The following is a 13,146-nucleotide window of genomic DNA, read 5'->3' as shown; positions in this document are numbered from 1 at the left end:
TGCATTCTCAAAGTCGTTAGTGGAGCGCGTGTGGTTAACCGGCACACTAATATGGACTTGTGAGAAGTGGCAAAAAGGTCTAACCATTATGATTACCGCATACCTCTTCATAATTGTTTAGACTCACAAGTGTGCTATCTAAAGGAAGGTGTATGATTTTTTGATAAAGTCTTATCAAAACAATCTAGTATCAGAAATCTGAACTTTGGTAAGAAAGTTAGCTGATTTTTGAGTACATGTCAAAGCTAGTGGGAGCATAAGTGTTATGCTAATAATCATCATGTTAGTGGGAGCATGATAATTATGATAAGTATTGCAAGTTAGCAATGTTAATTATAGAAAACAAAAGTTTCAATTGGGAAAGAGTTGTTTTGCTATAATTAAGGGAGAGGAAATTATACTTCGTCTCAAATCTATAAGCTTAGATCTTGAGGTTTTAATCATTTAGTCAAGGAAATATATTAATTTCATGTTGGAATGGCTCAACATAAGGAAATTCTGTATATGAGTCCATTATTTGCGTTCTAAAATTCGATTATGATTACGGCATCCCTTTTCATAATTTGAATTATGAGAACTTGGCAAATTGAAATGGAAATGTTATAGCAAAAGACTAGTTTAGTCTTTATGTGAGACATCATGAATCGTGTCCCATATGCTTCGGATATAGGATCGATTACATGTGCTATAATCATCCGTTCTAAATTTTCCAAATGCATGGGGCATTAAGAAGGGAAAAAGGTTTAGAACTGGATATGACTAAAAGGATTAAACAATTGTCGAGGACAATCTAAGGTTTACCAAAGATTGGTTACTCAAGGACAATTGGAAGTATAGTGATAATTCTGGAAGGACCATATTGACATAATCTGGAAGGAGGCAACTCTTGTTCAGAAGTGATAGTCAAAATGGATTCTGGAAATGTTTCAAAGTTAGAATTTTCAATCTGTGTAAGATTAAGGAAACTTAATGCAAGAAGGATGTTTCCAAGGAACTGATCTCCTTTTGAATGCTCTATAATGTTTTTTGTCAAGTCTTTCTGACTTTGTGCATAATCATTACAAGAGGATCAATGCATATGAGTTTAGAATCTAACACATTTCAGTAAATGGCATGAATTTGGAATTCTTGCATTTGCAGTATAGATTTGGGAGTGTGAAAAGAGAATCATTGAAGTTATGTTCAATTGACCTAGTTTACAAAGTAAAGATCATAGACAAACATAGTATGCATACTTGGTGTGTGGCATGACTAGTGTTTAGAAAACATAGTGTACATGCTTGGAGCATGGGACAACTATTGTGTTAAATTCAAGAATAAAGTTGATAGCTGAAACAGTATACAATGAATAATGTGTAATCATATGGTGATAAATAAAAGGTGTTTTATTTATATTCATAAGTTCTGAGACCATATTGGATTCGATTATTATTGTGTTTCATTTTTCATGTTTTGACTTCCCGAATAAACTAGGTTATTCTTTCGGAATGACTAAGTTATTGAAACTATCCACAGTCGGTCATATGTTGGAAGTAGATATGAATTAAGACTGTCATGGGTTGGCTTGTAGAGGTCTAAGGTGTTGGACAAAGGGCTACAACACTCATGAGTGCTCATAAGTTCTGAGTATTGGATTCAACCCGCGCTCATTGGAATCACTTCATGGATTTTATCACGAGTGATCATGAGACGATAATATCTTATATTCTTCAAACCTAGAGATATGAGTTGTTACTATGAGTTGATAGTACATTGATAGCACGAAAACGCATTTGGTAACTCGGTGCTATAAAACGTGCCTTTGTGTATGATTCAACAAGTAGTAGAACAAGCCATATGAGTCGAAGTTTATCCGTTCCTTTTACCTTCGGGATAAAAGCGATATCTGTGGGCCCCTCGATGATTTGATGATGACAAATGGAAGTGCTCGGCCGGGCCAGGACTGACTTGATTTGTTCAATTAGTCAGTCGTCATAAATCGGAAATCGGGAAACAACAAATGGACAGAGAGAATGATTATAATCCATGTCTTAGTCCATATGATATCTAGAATGGAGGAATATATGATCCCTTATCTAATGGACAAGTCACTAACAAAGGTCAGAGTTCATCGACAAGGTCAGAGTTCGACAGAAGCTTTTGAGAGCTACGATTGCCAGTTGGTTCCTGAAGTCATACGCAATAATAGTTTTAGACTTATCCAAGTGGGAGACTGTTGGATTAATGTCTAAGTCCATGACTATAATTGGTAAGACTTGACCCGACCCGGCATGGTCCATTTGGGTTGCATACCATCATGCACTTGGATAGACTATAATGAGAGAAATAAGACACTTATGGTTATTAATATATTATAAGTTCTAGTATATTAATAATAAGAATAATGAGATTATTTAATTAGTATTGATCAAGAATTAATCTAGGATTAATTAAGTGATCAAAAGAAGACTAATTAAATATATGGGTTGATTGTGTAAATCATCCATACTTGTATAGTGGGCTAATGCTCCATGGATAATCAAGTTGGGCTAAAACCCATAGGATGCTCCATGGATGCTCCATGGTGTATTTGTACCCATGGATCCAAGGAAATGGAAAGTCATGACAATTAGGGTTTGCCCTAATTGTAACACTATATAAAGATATTATTCTTGGCAAAAATCGGGACTAGTATTATTCTAGAGAGGGCTAGCCGATTTCATAAAGTGTAGAATTCTCTCAAGCTATTCTAGGTGTTTTGATGATTGTGATTCCATTTGAGGTGTCACACTTGGGGCACTAGGCACTCAAGCTTCATGAAGACTTTCTACATCAAAGAGGTATGTATTCTATCTTGCTATAGTTATTGTTTTGTATGCTACATTAGGATAATACCTTGGAAGTTCTTATTTGCATGTATAATAGAGAAAACATAGATCCAAGCTATTTAGGGTTGCATGTACACTTAGGAGTGTTAGAATGCTCATAACCCAACAGTTTTCACATTCTCGGTTCACATTTGTCATCATTGTCCAATGTTTACAAGGCTTCAAATTCCTAGTTGTGACATCCATGGATCATGGAAATGAAGAGTCATGTTACATTAGGGTTTACCTAATGCAACACACTATATAAAGCTCATGTTTCTCCCAAAATCGGCGACACATGCATTCATGAGGGCTAGAGCCGATTTTAGTGTGTTATACATTCTCTCCAAGTTTCCTCCATAGCATTTGGTTTTGTGTGAAGCATTTCAGGCATCACACTTGGGGTGCTAGGCTCACAAGGTTTCAAGGAATCAAAAACCAACAACAAGGTAGGTTATTCTATCTTTCTTTTAAGTTAAAATGTTCCCCATGTATGCTAGACAGGATCGTGAACCATGGAAATCAATTTTGTATGAATCTTAGACAAACATAGATCCAAGGTTTATTAGGGTTGCGTATACACTTAGGAAGTGTTAGAATGCTCAAAACCCAGCAATAACAAGTTAAGGAGTGATTAGTTACGATATAGAGAATTGAAATGGTGATTAAGGTCCAAGAACACTAGTATGTGTTCTTGGTGTTTCTTGAAGATATAAGAAAAGATGATTTCCATGGATGAAATCATGAGATGATACTAGATTAATAGATGTATCAACAAATCAAGGAAGAACACTTACAACTTTTGAAGATCTAGGGTGAAAATCGGGATGATAGTTGAGAGAGAAATGGAGTGTTCTTGAGGTGAAAGTGAGATGATGAATGAAAATGAAGGATATGAGTCTTAAAAGGGGAGTTTACGGCCCACCTTCAGTTTACAGCAGTAAACTCAAGTGTTGTGGCCATGAACTCTAAATGAAGAGGTCAAGGTTTGATTTGTTGAATAGTGTCTCTAGCAGGTGCATTCTAACACTTATTCCTTAAGTGTACTAGGCTTAAAACTCCTTAGAATGACCTTTAACAAGGCTAGAACAGATTACCAATGAGTCTGACACTCAGGTGAGTTTACTGAATGAGCTTTCAAAGCAAAAATTTTCAGGTTGTCACATCATCCCCCTGTTAGATGGAATTTCGTCTCGAAATTAGCTTTCTTAGCATTACTACTGGGGTTGCACTCCTTTGACTTGCAGAATACTGACTCGTAGACCTGGGAACTTTGCCCTGGTGTTCGTGAGAGGATTCGTACTTGGTCCATCTATCATTACCTCGTGTATACAAAGTCGTATATAATTAGGATTAGTAAGACGGTCAGATGTGCGACTCTGCCCCATGTCCACAACAAAAGAAGGAACAGGAGATAGGGTGGAAACACACATACTAGATCTGCATTATCATAATCATATACCACTCTCGCGTATACACTAAATAGTGATAGGTGGGCTATATTCGTCCATAGCCTCTGTGCTCAAACTTCGTCTGTTGGACGAGTGGTATTTCATGACAGTCTGCGGACATCTGACGATAAGGCTTCGGAGGACAAAGTACCCTTCGTACGAGTACTTCGGGGTTTAGAATACGAAAGATAAAACTGAGGTTTAGGTCGGACTGTTGATACGCATGATGAAGGTTTCGAGAACTTGACGATCGAGGCGATAGAAACATATGAATTTAGTATGGTGAGGACCATGCCAATTCATGACGAATGATAGTAACGGACTCTTTACTGAACAAAGTTTTTTCCAATTTGAAAGAAACGTCTGTTATACGATGATGTATCCCTAGTGCGTTCGACAATGTACTCCTAGTGTGTCCGACAATTTACTCTGAGTGTGTTCGACAATGTACTCTTTGTGTGTTCGACAATGTACTCCTAGTGTGTTTGACAATGTACTCCTAGTGTGTTCGTGAATGTACTCCTAGTGTGTTCGACAATGTACTCTTAGTGTGTTCGACAATGTACTCTTTGTGAATGTTCCAGTGCTTTCTGTTTTCCCTTTAATGTTAACACTCCTACGTATCGTACCGCTATGTGCGAGTACATACAATGAAAGTTCTTTGATAATTGGTGATGATACTTTATATCATGATCCTCCTCGGTACCACTATGATCGTCTGTCATATACAAGTTATGAATATTTAAGATGAATAAGACAGTCGACTGAGTAACTCTGCCTCAAATCCACGACCAAATAAGGAACATGAATTAAGGCGGAGTCACTCATTCTATATCTGCATCATATTAGTCATGCACAACTATGATGTATATGCTAAGCCATCATAGCTTCTCTAAACGGATCTTTTAGTTCTCTTGAATACTGCGATCTATTTCAATATGTGAGCTATTATAATTACTTTTTAATTGTTTTCCCCAAGCTTTAATCTTATATAACTATAAATTAATTTTTAAAGTAATTATTATTTCGAAAACGTACCACTACTCGCTAGCAACTCTAGGGTTGACTCTCCGGCGGTGATCATCAGAATGCGTCCATCCGTGCCTGAGTTCTTTGTTATCGGGCAGTCCCTCTGGTAGTGTCCAGTCTCACCACAGCCATAACAGGCTTCGTTTTATTCAGCTCCGGGGACTTGGGAGATCGGTTGAGCCGGTGCCCTGCATAAACGGACTGTGTTTCCCTTTCTGAGGTAGTTTAGACACTATATTTCCCGGCATACCCCGGTGTGGTGGTAGTTGTAGTTTCCATACTTCGGGAGGGTTCCAACATATCGACTAGAAGGTACTGGAGCAGCAGGCGTTGTAGCGGCGTACATAGTACTCTCTTGTTACTCTACGGGGGTTCCTGTGTTGTTCGCTTCTTCTTCCTCTTGTTCCCCGAGTTCTGTTTATAGTCCTCTCCCTTTGATGGCTTTGGAACTAGGACTTCTACGCCATGGCGGAATCCATGGTCAAAGATTCGTTGGGCTAGGTGTTTGATGCTATCAAATATGGTTGGTTTAGAAGACAGTACATCTCCTTGTGTCAGGCCAGTTAGACCCCAACTGTTTCTTTCTATCTTCTTCCTCTACGGGGTAACCATACCGGGGCATAGTGCTGCCAGGTCACTAAAATTGTCGGTGTAGGTCACTATGTCTGAGCTGACCATTGTAAGCTCCCATAGTTCTTGTTCCAGCTTCTGAACTTCGCCCCTCGGGCAGTATGCTTCCAGCATTAACTCTTATAGGTTATGCCAACCTATCAAGTTAGCCACTGATAGGGTCAGTGACTTAACATGGCTGTTCCACCATCTCAGGGCTGTGTCGGAGAAGGTGCAGGCAGCAAACTTCACTTTGCTCCCTTTTGGGCACGAACAGATTGCGAAGACCGAATCTGTTTTCTCAAACCATCACATCAGAGCGATGACTCCACCATTTCCATTAAAGGAAATGGGTTTGAAGTTCATGAAGTCCTTGTACGAACACTCCTTTGGGTGTCCGTGAGAATTATTGGGGTTGGCTAAGTGGGTACCGCTACTAGATCTGAAGGTACCACTTTCGCTTAAATAAGCTAGAGCAGTTGCCACTGCGGAGGATATCGTTGCTTGGAGAGCGGCAATATCGAATTGTGGCGGAGGTAGTGGTGGTTGGGTTGGAGTTATCAGAGTAGTGCATCTGTTTGATCTGCGATGAGGCATCTTTGCTAAAAGAATACAAAGATGAGATGGGATAAGTCTATAGCATTGAGGATAAGCCGAAAGCTGAAAGAAAAGGTTATCCTAGTGAAGGGTCTGATTAATGGTTTGGTCTAGGCTTTCATTGTAACAAGTTCTTTTGAGTCTGTATGTAGTTTAGGTAGGTTGTTTGGTAGTTTACGGTCATGATGTGAGTTTACGGCCGTAAGCCTGTTTACATCCGTAACCCAGAGTCGGACAAAGTCCACTATATATAGGGGTTATGTAGGTCTTTTATGGTTGTTGATGCCACAATAGTTCACGGTCACAAAGCAAATTGTACCAGACGTTTTTATGCAATATAAGCGTGTGCAAGCTTGTTTCAATTTTGTTTCTACTTTGTTTCTCATTCCATTGATTGTGTGATTGCTTGATCATTGGTAAATATCCGTTTTCAGGACCTTACAATTGGTATCAGAGCGAAACCGATGTAAAAGCATCATTCAATCGAGTTTTTAGCCATTTAAACTCATATTCTTTAGTGTTCGATATTAGGGTTTGGTGTTTTCATAGCAGAGGGGGTCAAATCTGCATCAAACTTGCGTTTACTGTGATTTTTGGGAGTTTACTGCCAAAGGATTACGACCGTAAACCCTGTTTACGGCCGTAAACTCAAGCACATTCAATAGGCATAAAGTGTGTTCTTGAACCGTAATCAGTGCTTCTTAAATAACCGTAAACTGCCTGACCGTAAAAACCCCAACCGTAAACACCCGACCATAAACGCAGTTTACGACCGTAACACACTGACCGTAAACTCAAATTTTGACAATTTTTATTTTTTCTAATTTTTAATTTTTAAAAATCAAAATAAATGGATTCGCAAAGTCAAAAACATAATCATGAATTGGATTCTATTATGGCCACCACTACACGCATTCCAAGACTGTTGTCTGCTGATGGTTTTCCTAAATGGAAATACCGGATAGAAAAGTACATTAAAATGAAGGACTTCAAGATTTGGAGAAGTATCGTCAAGAATCCTGACAGATAACCACAATTGTTGCAAGGCAAGTAGTTGACAAAGTTGTTGAAAATTACACAGATAAAGATTTTGAGAAAGTGGAAGAACAGGAAAGGGCTCTGGCCACTCTAGCCATGGCTCTATCTCCGAATATAGCTCAAGGTTTCAGAGAGTATACTTCAACAAAAGCTTTATGGGAAACGTTGATTGAGGTATATGAGGGTAATGAAGACATGAAGGAAAGCCGCCAGGATATGCTGCGACAAAGGCTTAATGTCACACCGCCAAACTAGAACGGCGGAAACATTCGGGGGCAGAGGACGTGATATTCAGTATCATAACAATTCACAGTAAGGAAAGTACACAACACCATATAAATAAAAAGGTTTCAAAAAGTTTACATAATATTATTTGTTACATGTTCAAAAGATAAATGCATAAACATCTTTCAAAAGAAATAATTAACGTCAGAGCGTTAATCCCTAAAAGTTGGTTTCCAAACCGGCTTAGCGATTCCCTGAGAATACAAGTTATTTTAAAGAAAAAGTGTCAACAATTAAGTTGGTGAGTTCATAAGCAATTTTGAGAAAATATATGCCATTCCAAACTTCGTGCGTTTTCCAAGAAAATCTCTTATTTTCTTATAAAAGTATGAAATGCATATGAATGTTCGTGTTGTGAATTGTAAATAGTTGTACCAGGAAAATCCCTTATTTTCCTTTTAGTTGATTGTTTTGGATACAGGAAAATCCCTTATTTTCCAAAAGTAACAGGCAGTCTCTAATGTCCATGACCGAAAATCGCAAGCAACTGACATGCTTAAAAGGTTGAGGCATAGTTTTATATAATAAAGCTATAAGAAGATCGCACAATTTAGATGAAGAATAGTTTTAATAGCTACCCATTCATAAAACCAGAATACCATAATAATTGTCTATCCGGTGAGTTTTATAACCATATAAACATAATATGCTTGTGGCAACGGTCTTCAGGCGTCGAAACGTTTGTGACAAACTGTCACCCAAAGGACTGTAGGTAACAGTCAGGGTGCGGGATCATGACTTCTCGTATAGATCTATACACATTTGACACGCTCTCCAAATGGGAGACTCTAGTTATAATAGACAGGACTTTAGGTTGTACCTTTTCGCAAAAAGGTAGCATTGAAGATGTAATTGTCTCACGAATTCTCAACTAAGTCTGTATTAAAGTGATAGTTTTGTGTACAATATTTATCCTCTTTAACTATGTTTGACAAACCATAAATAATAAGTTCTTTGAATGCATAAAAAGGTTTAATAAGGATGGCTACGCTGGCTACTATGCATTTTGTATAAATCTAGTGCATGTAAGGTATAACAAGAGTTTTCACACTTTCACTCGGGATTAACTGGGTGTTTACTTGTATTCTCCCCCGAAATATATTAAAAGTACATTATAAAGTATTTGAAGATGTATAAAATGGGTATGAACTCACTTGATTGAAGTGGTTGTTTTGAAGTAGTCGAGAGAAGAATCGAGCAGAACTTCGACTAGGGAGAGTTGAAATCTCGGGATTCTCAGAGATCTCGGGAGTGTAGAACTTCCTTCGGGACTCGAGTATGAAAAACCAGGGCTTCGAGAAGGCTTATCGAGGTAATCACGTAGAGTAACGACACTTAGAAGGAAAGAAATGAGCACAAAACCCGACACCCTTAAGCTTCTATTTATAGGGGCTGAATTGGGGTCTCAAGTTGGGAGTTTTGGATCCTCACATTGTGAGGCTAGTCAGCATGATCCTCTTCGACGATTTGACGTGGCTGACACTCTAGAACCTATCAGTCATGAGCTCACGTCGTGAGCATGGTCCCCTCACGTCGTGAGGCTGAGTCAACCTCAGATTTTGTGTCCCGAACTTGTAAAATCTGTAACTTTTGCGTACGAGCTCCGATTTCAACGTTCCTTATATGAACGCGTAGGTGTGAAAAGGCTCTACAACTATCGTTTAGATCGTCGGCTAATTTTGAGTTTATTTTTATTATATAATTTTTAATAGGTCGGACTTGGAAAAGTCCATTTAAATTCCATAACTCCTTCATCTGATGTCCATTTTCGTCAGACTTTTTACTGTTGTACTCCTATTGTCGGGGTCTTCAACTTTCATTTAGGTTGTGTCGGCTAAAGACCGCTCGATCTCAATTTTGAGTTTTTAGCTGTCTCCTGCTAGGCCAGAAACTTCGAAAAATCATAACTTCCTCATACGAAGTCAGATTGGGGCGTTCTTTTTATGTATGCTCGTGGTTTAAAGGTATTTACAACATTCATTTAGATGCCTAAGGCTAAAAAGTATTTTATTGAGATTTCTCGTTTTACGCTTAACAGCGCTTTACCGGTAGCGTTACGAATCCTTGATTGGTCATAACTCCTTCGTTATAACTCGGATTTTAGCGTTCTGTATATTTTTGGAAACCTTGTCATGGTATCTACCACATAGTGTACCCAAATAGAGCTTTTTGAACATTTCATTTTTGATGATATTCTTATTACTTTACAAAGAGGTTACAAGACTCAACTTTTAGTCATTACATTGACTCGAAATAACAGGTTGTTACATCATCCCCTGTTAGAGGGAATTTCGTCCCGAAATTAATTACAAAATAAAAGTTTAGGGACTAGGGAAGAGATGTGGATACTTCTGTTGCATCTGATCTTCTCATTCCCATGTGAATTCAGGTCCCCGCTTAGCATTCCAGCGAACCTTCACTATTGGTATGCGACACTGTTTAGTTCGTTTGATTTCCCTATCCATGACCTCGATGGGTTCTTCGACAAAGTTAAGATTTTCGTTAAGTTTGATTTTGTCTAGTGGAATTACAAGAGTTTCGTCGGACAAACACTTTTTTAGGTTACATACGTGAAACCCTGGATGTACTTTGTTAAGCTCGATCGGAAGTTGAAGCCTATATGCCACTAAACCAATCCTTGAAGTAATTTCGAAGGGCCCAATGTACCTTGGATTTAGTTTTCCATGCTTCCCAAAGCGTATCATGCCCTTCCAGGTTGAGACCTTCAATACAACACGGTCACCAACCTGAAATTCCAAGGGTTTTCGTCTTTTGTCGGCATAGCTCTTTTGCCTATCCCTCGAGGCTTTCAGATGTTCTTGAATTTGAAAAATCTTTTCAGTTGTTTCTCTAATAATCTCCAGACCAATGAGAGTGCTATCAGGGACTAGACCTCTTGCCAACTGTGTGTCGCCTACTTCCGCCCAACACAAAGGTGATCTGCACTTACGGCCGTAAAGGGCTTCAAATGGAGCAGTCTTGATACTAGTGTGATACCTGTTGTTTTAAGAGAACTTGACTAATGGTAAGTGATCATCCCACGCTTTACCAAAGTTGATTACACATGCTCGCAACATGTCTTCTAGGGTTTGGATCGTTCTCTCACTCTGTCCATCAGTTTGCAGGTGATAGGTTGTGCTCATATCCAACCATGTTCCCATGGATTTTTGCAACGATTGCCAGAATCTATAAGTGAACCTACCGTCTCTGTCCGAGATGATAGACATCAGCACTCCATGAAGTCGCACAATCTCTCAGATTTAGGTTCTTGTTAGCTTTTCCATCTTATTAGTTTCCTTGATCGGTAAGAAATGAGAAGACTTGGTTAGTCTGTCGACGATTACCCAAATGGTGTTGTGACCACCCTGATTCTTGGGTAGTTTTGTTATGAAGTCCATGGAAATCAGTTCCCATTTCCACTCCGGTATTTCGGGTTGATGAAGTAGACTTGAGGGCTTCTAGTCTTCCACTTTTATCTTGGCGCAAGTCAAGCACTTGCTCACATAGATAGCAATTTCTGATTTCATGTTTGGCCACCAGTAGAGTTGTATGAGATTCAAATACATCTTATCTGAACCTGGGTGTATGGAGTATGGAGTCTTATGTGCTTCTTTCATAACTATCTCTCAGAACCCACCAAACTTTGGTGTCGAGATTTGGTTCATGAGGTAGCGCACTCCATCACTCTTGATCTCTAAATTTTTGTCCATCCCTCTAAGGGTTTCACCTTTCACGTTCTCGGGTTTCAAGGATTCTATTTGATCTTCCTCTGAAAGAGAAAGAATGGGTGCACTGCATAGGGCATGTTTCAATTCGAAGCATCACAATACACCACAAAAACTTCGATCCCCTCTGGAAGAGAAAGATTGGGTGCACTTCATAGGGCATGTTTCAAGGTCTGAAATGCAACATCTTGTTTTTCTCCCCAGTTGTAGGTAACACCCTTCTGAGTTAGCGAGGTAAGAGGCTTTGCAATGCTGGAGAAGTTCTGAATGAACCTTCGATAATAGCCAGCCATGCCTAGAAATTGGCGAATCTACATTGGTGTAGTTGGTGCAGACCAATTTTTGATAGCCTTAATCTTAGATGGGTCCACGTGGATTCCTTCTTCGCTGATCACGTGACCTAGGAAATCTACCTGCCTAATCCAAAACTCGCATTTTTGAGAACTTTACATAAAGTCTCTCAGCTCGTAATGTCTCTAAGACTTTTCTCAGATGTTGGCCATGTTCTTTTTACTCTTTGAATAAATGAGTTTGTCATCTATGAATACTATCACAAATTTATCCAAGAATGATGACATACCCGATTCATTAAGTCCATGAATACAGAAGGGGCATTGGTTAGTCCGAACGGAATCACTACAAAGTTGTAATGCCCGTATCTTGTTCGGAAGGCCGTCTTGGGAATATCAGTCTCCAGGACTCGTAGTTGGTGATCTCCCGATCTCAGATCGATCTTGGAGAAGTAGTTGGCTCCTTGGAGTTGGTCGAATAAGTCGTCGATTTGTGGTAGGGGATATCGGTTCTTGATCGTAAGTTTTTTGAGCACTCGGTAGTCGATGCACATCCTAAATGATCCATCCTTCTCTTTCACAAACAACATTGGTGCTCCCCAAGGCAAGAAGCTCAGCCTGATGAATCCTTTGTTGAGTAGCTCATTCAGTTGGCTGGATAGCTCTTGCATCTCTGTTGGGGCTAATCGATAGGGCGCTTTGGCTACTGGGGTAGCTCCGGGAATCAGATCGATTCTGAATTCGACTTGTCTCGCTGGTGGTATTCCTAGAAGATCTTGGGGAAAAACATCGGGAAATTCGCATATGTCAGGCACGCGCTTAATTTCTTGGACTTCGCGTTTCAAATCCACGACATTTTCTAAAAACGCATGACATTTCTTGCGTAGGCACTTCTGAGCTTGGATACACGAGATAATACGAAGATTGATACTAGGTTTGTCGCCATACATTTATGAGGGTTTCACCGGTTGGCAGACTAAGGCGAACGACCTTATCGTAACATAAAATGTCTGCATGATGAGAACTCAGCCAGTCCATGCCTATGATGACATCGAAACTCTTAATCGAGACTGGCATGAGGCTGATTGGAAAGGGATTATTGTTTAGAGTTAGGGTACAGTTTAAATATATCTCCTTAGTGCCTTCTGTTTTACCGTTGGCCATTTCTACTATAAACGATTCACTTAATGATTAGGGTGTTTGTTTCAGCAGGCCTTTAAATTTATGACTTACAAAACTCCTCTCCGCTCCACTATCAAACAAAATGCATGCATAC

Source organism: Lactuca sativa, chromosome 5, assembly GCF_002870075.4.
Source record: "Lactuca sativa cultivar Salinas chromosome 5, Lsat_Salinas_v11, whole genome shotgun sequence".
NCBI classification, from domain to species: domain Eukaryota; kingdom Viridiplantae; phylum Streptophyta; class Magnoliopsida; order Asterales; family Asteraceae; genus Lactuca; species Lactuca sativa.
This window is presented reverse-complemented; position numbering follows the sequence as displayed.